The sequence below is a fragment of the Rousettus aegyptiacus genome, unplaced genomic scaffold, assembly GCF_014176215.1.
Source record: "Rousettus aegyptiacus isolate mRouAeg1 unplaced genomic scaffold, mRouAeg1.p scaffold_m13_p_3, whole genome shotgun sequence".
In the NCBI taxonomy this organism is placed as follows: domain Eukaryota; kingdom Metazoa; phylum Chordata; class Mammalia; order Chiroptera; family Pteropodidae; genus Rousettus; species Rousettus aegyptiacus.
In genome coordinates this window covers 123,840,103-123,846,930 of record NW_023416306.1, presented here as the reverse complement: position 1 = coordinate 123,846,930, position 6,828 = coordinate 123,840,103, and positions in this window count along the sequence as shown.

Below are 6,828 nucleotides of genomic sequence, written 5' to 3'. Positions count from 1 at the left end.
GATCACCTTATATTGATATCACATTATATTGAGTCCCCTCCTACAGAAAGGTGAGGTCTATGTTTTTCCTCTTCATTCTGGGCAAGGGCTTGTGATTGCTTCAACCAACAGAGTAAGGCAGAATACCCCCGCATCGGGGGCAACGCCTTGTGTTAGGGTAGAGCCCAGTATTGAAACAGAACCCAGCATTGTGGTACAGTTCTGTATGGGGGAATAGGCCCTGCATTAGGGGGCAGAAGCCTATTTTAAGTAGAGCCCTGAAATGGGGATATAGCTTAATATGAAGGTAGAATCCTATGTCAGTCAGGAGGCAGAAACACTGAGTTCAGTCTGCCCTGCACCCTTTGCTGGGAGACCTTGGGCCATACGTCTAAATGTCTTAGAATCTGACATGCCTCATCTGAAAAACTGACATGACAACTTTTTTCCTCCTAAAAGGAGATACTCTTGAGTTTAGGTTAGATCCTGCTCTAGACTTTATGGTTATAAATTGCCATTTATTCATCTAAATACTTATTGTGACCTGTCATTCTGATTAAACTTGGGATTTATTTCCAAACTAAAAGTCTCCACTGAAAAATGGAATAGGAAAACAGCGGTAGCCGTAGCACAAAAATCCTTATCACTCACCTTTTTGTGTCTTCTAAATCTCTACCTCACCCATACCCTGTCCATATATAAATCTTTAACAGAGGCTAGTTCTACATAATAAGAGCAAATGTGATCCTTGCAACACCAATAAAGTAAACAGTGTATATGTGTATATTTTCCTTTCAAAATAAAGGACTGGCAAAATGCAAGATTATTCTTCTCTTTGGCAATTAGTCCTTTGCTGTAAAGAAAACATCCTAATTTTCCAGAGTTCTTGCAAATGATACCCTTTGCCAGCAAAGACCTACATTCCCAGGTACAAAGCATTATTCTCAATAAACAATTTTTTCATCTGGAGATTTAAAATGTGATGCCGTTTTGCTTAAAATCTCTGATACAACTGAAAGACAAGAGATAGACTAAGTGGTTTGTTAAAAATGAAACAGAAGGTTACTCCCTCTGAATTTTACTTAGTTACCTAAAGTATGAAGCAAAACAAACAAGCATTTGTGAAATTAGTGGGCTGTACAGAAAGCACTTCTGCCATTGTTTCTGAGTTAGGGGTTTAGATAAGTATATGCCTTATCACACACTGAATTTACTCTCCAAATTAAAGAGTTCCTGCTTTTCTGGGCTATGTGGCTTGGGATTTATAAAGTGAAAGTGGCACCCACATTCCAGACAATAAGGGCCTCTTCCTCCTCCTCCTCCTCCTCCTGACCTGAATCTCCCTTCTTCTCCCATTTTTTGCACACCCTTAACCTTCTTCTCAAAAGACAGATATTTAAGATTTTTTTTCTAAATTGATCATTTTGATGTCAGGTCATTTTGGAACCAGTGATTAGTGAATATGATAAATTACCAGTCGCGGATTTGCTTTTGCAGGTTTGAAGTTTAGATGCATTAGTTATTTCCACCCAGGAAAATGATAACTCTGAACATCCACTTCTAAATCTCCAGATGAAAAACTAGTTTGTTAAGAACACTGCTTTGTGTTTGAAAATGTATATCTTTTATATTGAAAAGATCAAAACTTGCAGCATTATTGGCACCTGCTATCTTGTAAAATATTTTCCCACATATCTTTGGCTACTTTACTGAGCCCAGAGATATTTCTTAGAGTTGAAATCAGGTTGATTTTTTTGCCATCTTGTATTTCATAAAAATGTCGAGGCATAGGCACAGAGGATTGTGTCCCTTTGTCTGAGGTGTGTGTATGACACAGGGTTATTTCTTGGAGGTTCGCTCCAGGATTGGCAGGTCTGCTTTCTCTTTGTCCTCATCTATTTGTCCTCCCTCTGAAAGGGTCTTTGGACAATGGCATTAACAACCTGCACATGAAGCAAATGCCCAGATGTTTCTATTTGTAGGCTGTTGTTTACACAAATTTTTCAGTGTTTGTGATTATGGGGGTCCCTCCCTGAGATGTGAGAGGTTGGGGTAGGCTGGTTTACATGAATTTCTCTCTGGGAATACACATGGATTCACATTAGAAGCAGCAGGAGGATTTTCAGGGGAGAGAATTTCAGGACAGTGTACAGAATCAGAGCTGGGGGGGTCATGACCTTGCCTATTGATCCAGCCTCTCTAATTTCCACAGCTTGCTGAGGCTTGTTCTTCCAGGCTGCTGGTGTACATTAGAGCAGAAATCCATAACATGGCCATGTTCATCCAAGCACAGGAAGAAACTAAATTAAATGTTAAAAAACAATCTGAGGCTAGAGTTGGAGACAATTCATCATGATCCTAGACGCCAGGCAGGTGGGATGACCAAGGATTCCTCAGCCAATAGACCCCCAAACAGAATATGGAAAGGCCTTGGTGCCTCATTTGTCAGGTATACAGCAGAGAGTCTGAAAACGCACGAAGGTCAGCTCTTTTGCGGCAACATATTTTTCCTCAAAATGAGATATTACACATCTGAAAAGTGTAACTGCGGTAAATTAGCAAAAAGAATTGGGAAAAACGAATGGTAATCCTTATGAAATGCATGTTTGGAGGAGTGTTTGGAGCAAATTCTCAAAGCCAGTGATGCTTCTGCACTGGCCCGGGCTATTTAGATGTATATTGTAGGAGGGAGAATGTCTCGCCTGAGTCATGACCTTACTTCTGGGTGACAGGGATTCAGAACGATAGCACCTCTGGCACCTCAAAATGAAGTCAGCGTGTTAAGGTAAAGGATACCAGACACCTTGATGTTCTAAAACATCTGGAAGATGCATTCATTGTTCACTTTTCATCTGGATATTTCACCTCCAGTAGACAGGGCTCGAGGCAGCACCGCTCAAGGCGTATTGGACAATGGCGAAACTGCCCTTTTCCACTTCTTCAGCTGATCTCATTTATATTGGACATGGGCTCATGCCATTTATTTGCCATTTACTTATTGATTAATCTAAAATGTTTAACCTGAAGGAGGCATCACAAATGGCAGGTTGTTCTGCTGGGAGCTGCCTCAAATGCTGGGATGCATTTCTCAAAAGGCATTATCCAGGTAAAATCCCGTTTTAATAGCCGGGCCTTATGTAGGGAAACTGGCCTCTGTTGGGGTGGTGGTTAGAATGCAGCAAGGATGATTTAAAGCTTGACAGAATTGTAATAAATAATAAGCACACTACTTTAGTAGGGCACATCAGGCAATCCTTGTATATGCAGTATTCACTCACCTACAAAAGGGGGAAAAAAAATGGGACTGCAATTGCACTTTAGGCTAAAGTTCTCTTTGTATGCTAATATCTCATTGGGCTGCAACAGGACATTTTATTGAAGGGAGGAGGACAAGGACAAAAGGGGAAGTGGAGAGACCAGTGAATCTGTTAGCAAATAGAGATGGAATTAGAATTTGAGAGCTAAAAGAGGCAGTGGAAAAACTGAGGGTCCAGGACAGTAAACAACTTGCCCCCAGACACACTGGGGTCGGTGACAAAGCATTGCTTCCTGCACCGCAGTGGTTCAAAGCGTGGGCTCTGCAATCACAGTGTGTGCTTTGTCACCTGTCCCTATCACTTACTACCTTCACAGACCTTGGGCAAATTAATTTATCTTTCTGTACTGGGGTTTTCTCATCAGTAAACTGGGGATAATAGTTTTCTAATAAACAGTTTTCTGAGAATTAAATGAGACAATGCATGCTATCAGAATGAATGGTTTCGAACCACTGGGCAAGACTCAAACTCTCATTTTCCAGATGGGAGAAATGAGTTCCAGAGGAAATAAATTCCTTCCCCCAGAATCAGATAGCCAGTGAGTAAGAAAGTTAGAGCTGAATGGAAAGAATGTAAAAGAATGAAAAAGCTAGGATGTTGGTTTTAGCTGGACAAGGGCACAGCCTTCTTAAATCCAGCCTCTTTGAGCCACAGCTTGTTTCTTAAGAGGATCACTCACTTCCCTTGCAGCTCAAACATCCCTTTAGCAGTATAATTGTCTCAGGCCCCTGTGTTTTTTTTGTTTTGTTTTGTTGTTTTTGTTTTTGTTTTGTAATGATAGAACACAATGGAGCACTTATTTTAGTTAAGAGGCAATCATTCTGTATTCTGAGGACCAAACATATCAGTTGCTCCTTAAACGTAATTTGAATTTTCAAAAGAAAATTTCCTGTCTAATCAAACAAAACAGCCCCCCTCTTCCCTAAAAATATTATCTGATGATCTCCCTGGTGAAATAAGATGTTAGCATTTCTTTAAATATATGAAGTTGATTTCTGCCATCAAGTTTAATTCTGTAGCTTCATTAAGAAATGGAAAGTAATTTGGTGATGTGATTTGAATCACAAAATTCTATCGGGTCATATGCATAACACCATAGATACTGTTCTGTTTCACTGAATCTATTGATACTACGCTGAGTAATCTAGTCTTAGGAAATAGAATGAATCAAATTTTAAAAAGAAAGTTTCTCAATCTTCGTCAAAAGGTGAAGCAGACTTGAACAGTCATCAATGGAATGAAGTCTTGCACTTTTGCAGGTGAAGCAGAACTTGAAACCCCTCTCACGAAAAAGAATTTTCCTTACTGAAGATCAAGAGAAATGCACAGAGCCCATCAGGAACGGGAAAAGTTGTGCTCTCAACCTGGATTTATCAGTGACATGTGTTTTTAATGGGAGAGACTAACTACAAACTAGTTCAGTTCCTTTGCTTCTGTTTCTTCACCCTGTATAACCTGATCAAAATTCTGTTACCAAAAAGCCCAAATTGAAAAAAGCATATTTTTATCTGGAGATAAGTACGTTACTGATGCAATAAATTAGTTTTTATATTTCAAATGGAGAAATAGATTAAGTATTTGCATTTCAATGCCTTTAAATCATTTTTACTTTGCATGTTTCTATTTTCATGATTTCTGTACTTATTCTGCACTCTTCTTCTATAAAAATGTTCTTTTCTCATACAAAATGGCTTTTTGAATACCTTTTTCTATGTTTTTCTAAAACTTAATGTTTCAGCATAATTTCAGGCTTTCAAACATTTTTATTCTTAAAAAATATATAATTTAGTTCTTATTTACTTCTGAAAATAATCTAAAATGTATTGTGGAATTTTGAGTATAAAACACTTTCTCTTCTTCTGAATAGGTAATGGGGTTAGACTTGTTTATCTCTATTCGAATAAGAAACAAATGAATACAAACCAGATAAATTCAAAGAATATATATAATAGGTACATATATGTTTGTTTTCATTTGAAGCCAAATGGGAGCAGATGGTAAACAACCAGATTCATCGACTCAGCTTACATGTGGCAGATTCAAGATAGTTGTTAAAATTATGGACTATCCCAGATGCCATTGCCAGCTTATCTGGATTTGAGAGAAAAAGTAAAGTCTGTGAGGAATGAAGTGACTATCATAAATTTGTGGCAATTATAAGTATTAAAAATGGAGATAATCCCTTTGACTATGATCGCTAATCAAAGGGAGAACTTCACATATGCTCACTGAGAAAAGGATCATTTGACACAGAGTGGCTTACACCCTCTGTCATGTCCCCTACCCCTTCACACATGATGCTATTTCCTGATTATAATCACAATTAGGAAGACTCACCTTTTGGCATTAAGGAAAGGAAATGTTCCCTGGGACCCACCTGAGTATGTCTACATGCCATGATTTTGACTCTATTGATAATTTTCCAATCGAATAGGTGTTTTTGGTCATTCTAAGAACTGATTATCATTAATGGTGAAGCAGTCAATGAAATTAATGTATTTCAGGCACCTTAACAACTGAATTGGATCAACCGTGCATGAGTCCATAGATAGCTCATTGACTTCCTGTTATTGTGGCTGGTAAAACCAAGTCAACTGGAAAAGAGCTCTTTCAGTCTGGCCTTGTAGACAAGCTTTAAGTCTTTACTGTGGAGCCCTCCAAGATGATTGGCCCTTTGAAGCAGCAACAGGCATAAACCTAGAGGGATTATGACCACAACAAGAGGCCCTAGCACAGAGATTCAAGTCAAAGAAAGCTCTAGCTTTTGCAAATATGCACTTGAAAGCATTCGATGATTAGCTTACAAAGGCAGAACCAATTAAATCCATGGACATTTTAATACTCTTTTCGTGAGACGATAATTAAAAGAGAACGATGCAGGGATGATATACATCAATAAAGCAGTTACTAACCTAAGTTAGTGGAAGAAATTTTGCTAAATGCCCAGGTCCAAGCCTTCTTCTATAGCAGAAGCAACTGGCAAAGCCAGCTATAAAGACTAAACTGTTTAAGCTGGAACAGGCGGAGCACACTACAGCCGCCTTCCCAGAACACTGCCATACTGACTGTCCAGGAGGAGATGGGAAGTAGAAAGGATGACTCCAGAGAAGAAGAGGGAGATGTAAACTTATGATTATATACAATATGGTAAGTCCTATGTGTACATAACATGGGCTTTTAAAACAATGCTTTACCTGTAATTCACAATGACCTTTCTATTATCCCCATTTTACAGATAAGGAAACTGAGGCAGAGACACATTTAATAACTTGCCCATTAAGTTGCTATATACAAGGTAGTGTGGAATCCCAGTAAGATGGGGAGATTGGTGATCACCAGGGAGGACTTCTGGGAAGAAACTTTGAACTGAGAGTTTGGGAGAATGAGCAAGAAAGAAAAGAAAAAATATTCTATGCTGAGGAAAGTGTAGGAGTGTCATACAGAGGCATGAACCTGTTTGCCATCTAAGGAAAGATAGGTTGCTATAACTTGGAGGTATAGCAGAAGATGAGGCTAAAAGTAGATCAAGAAG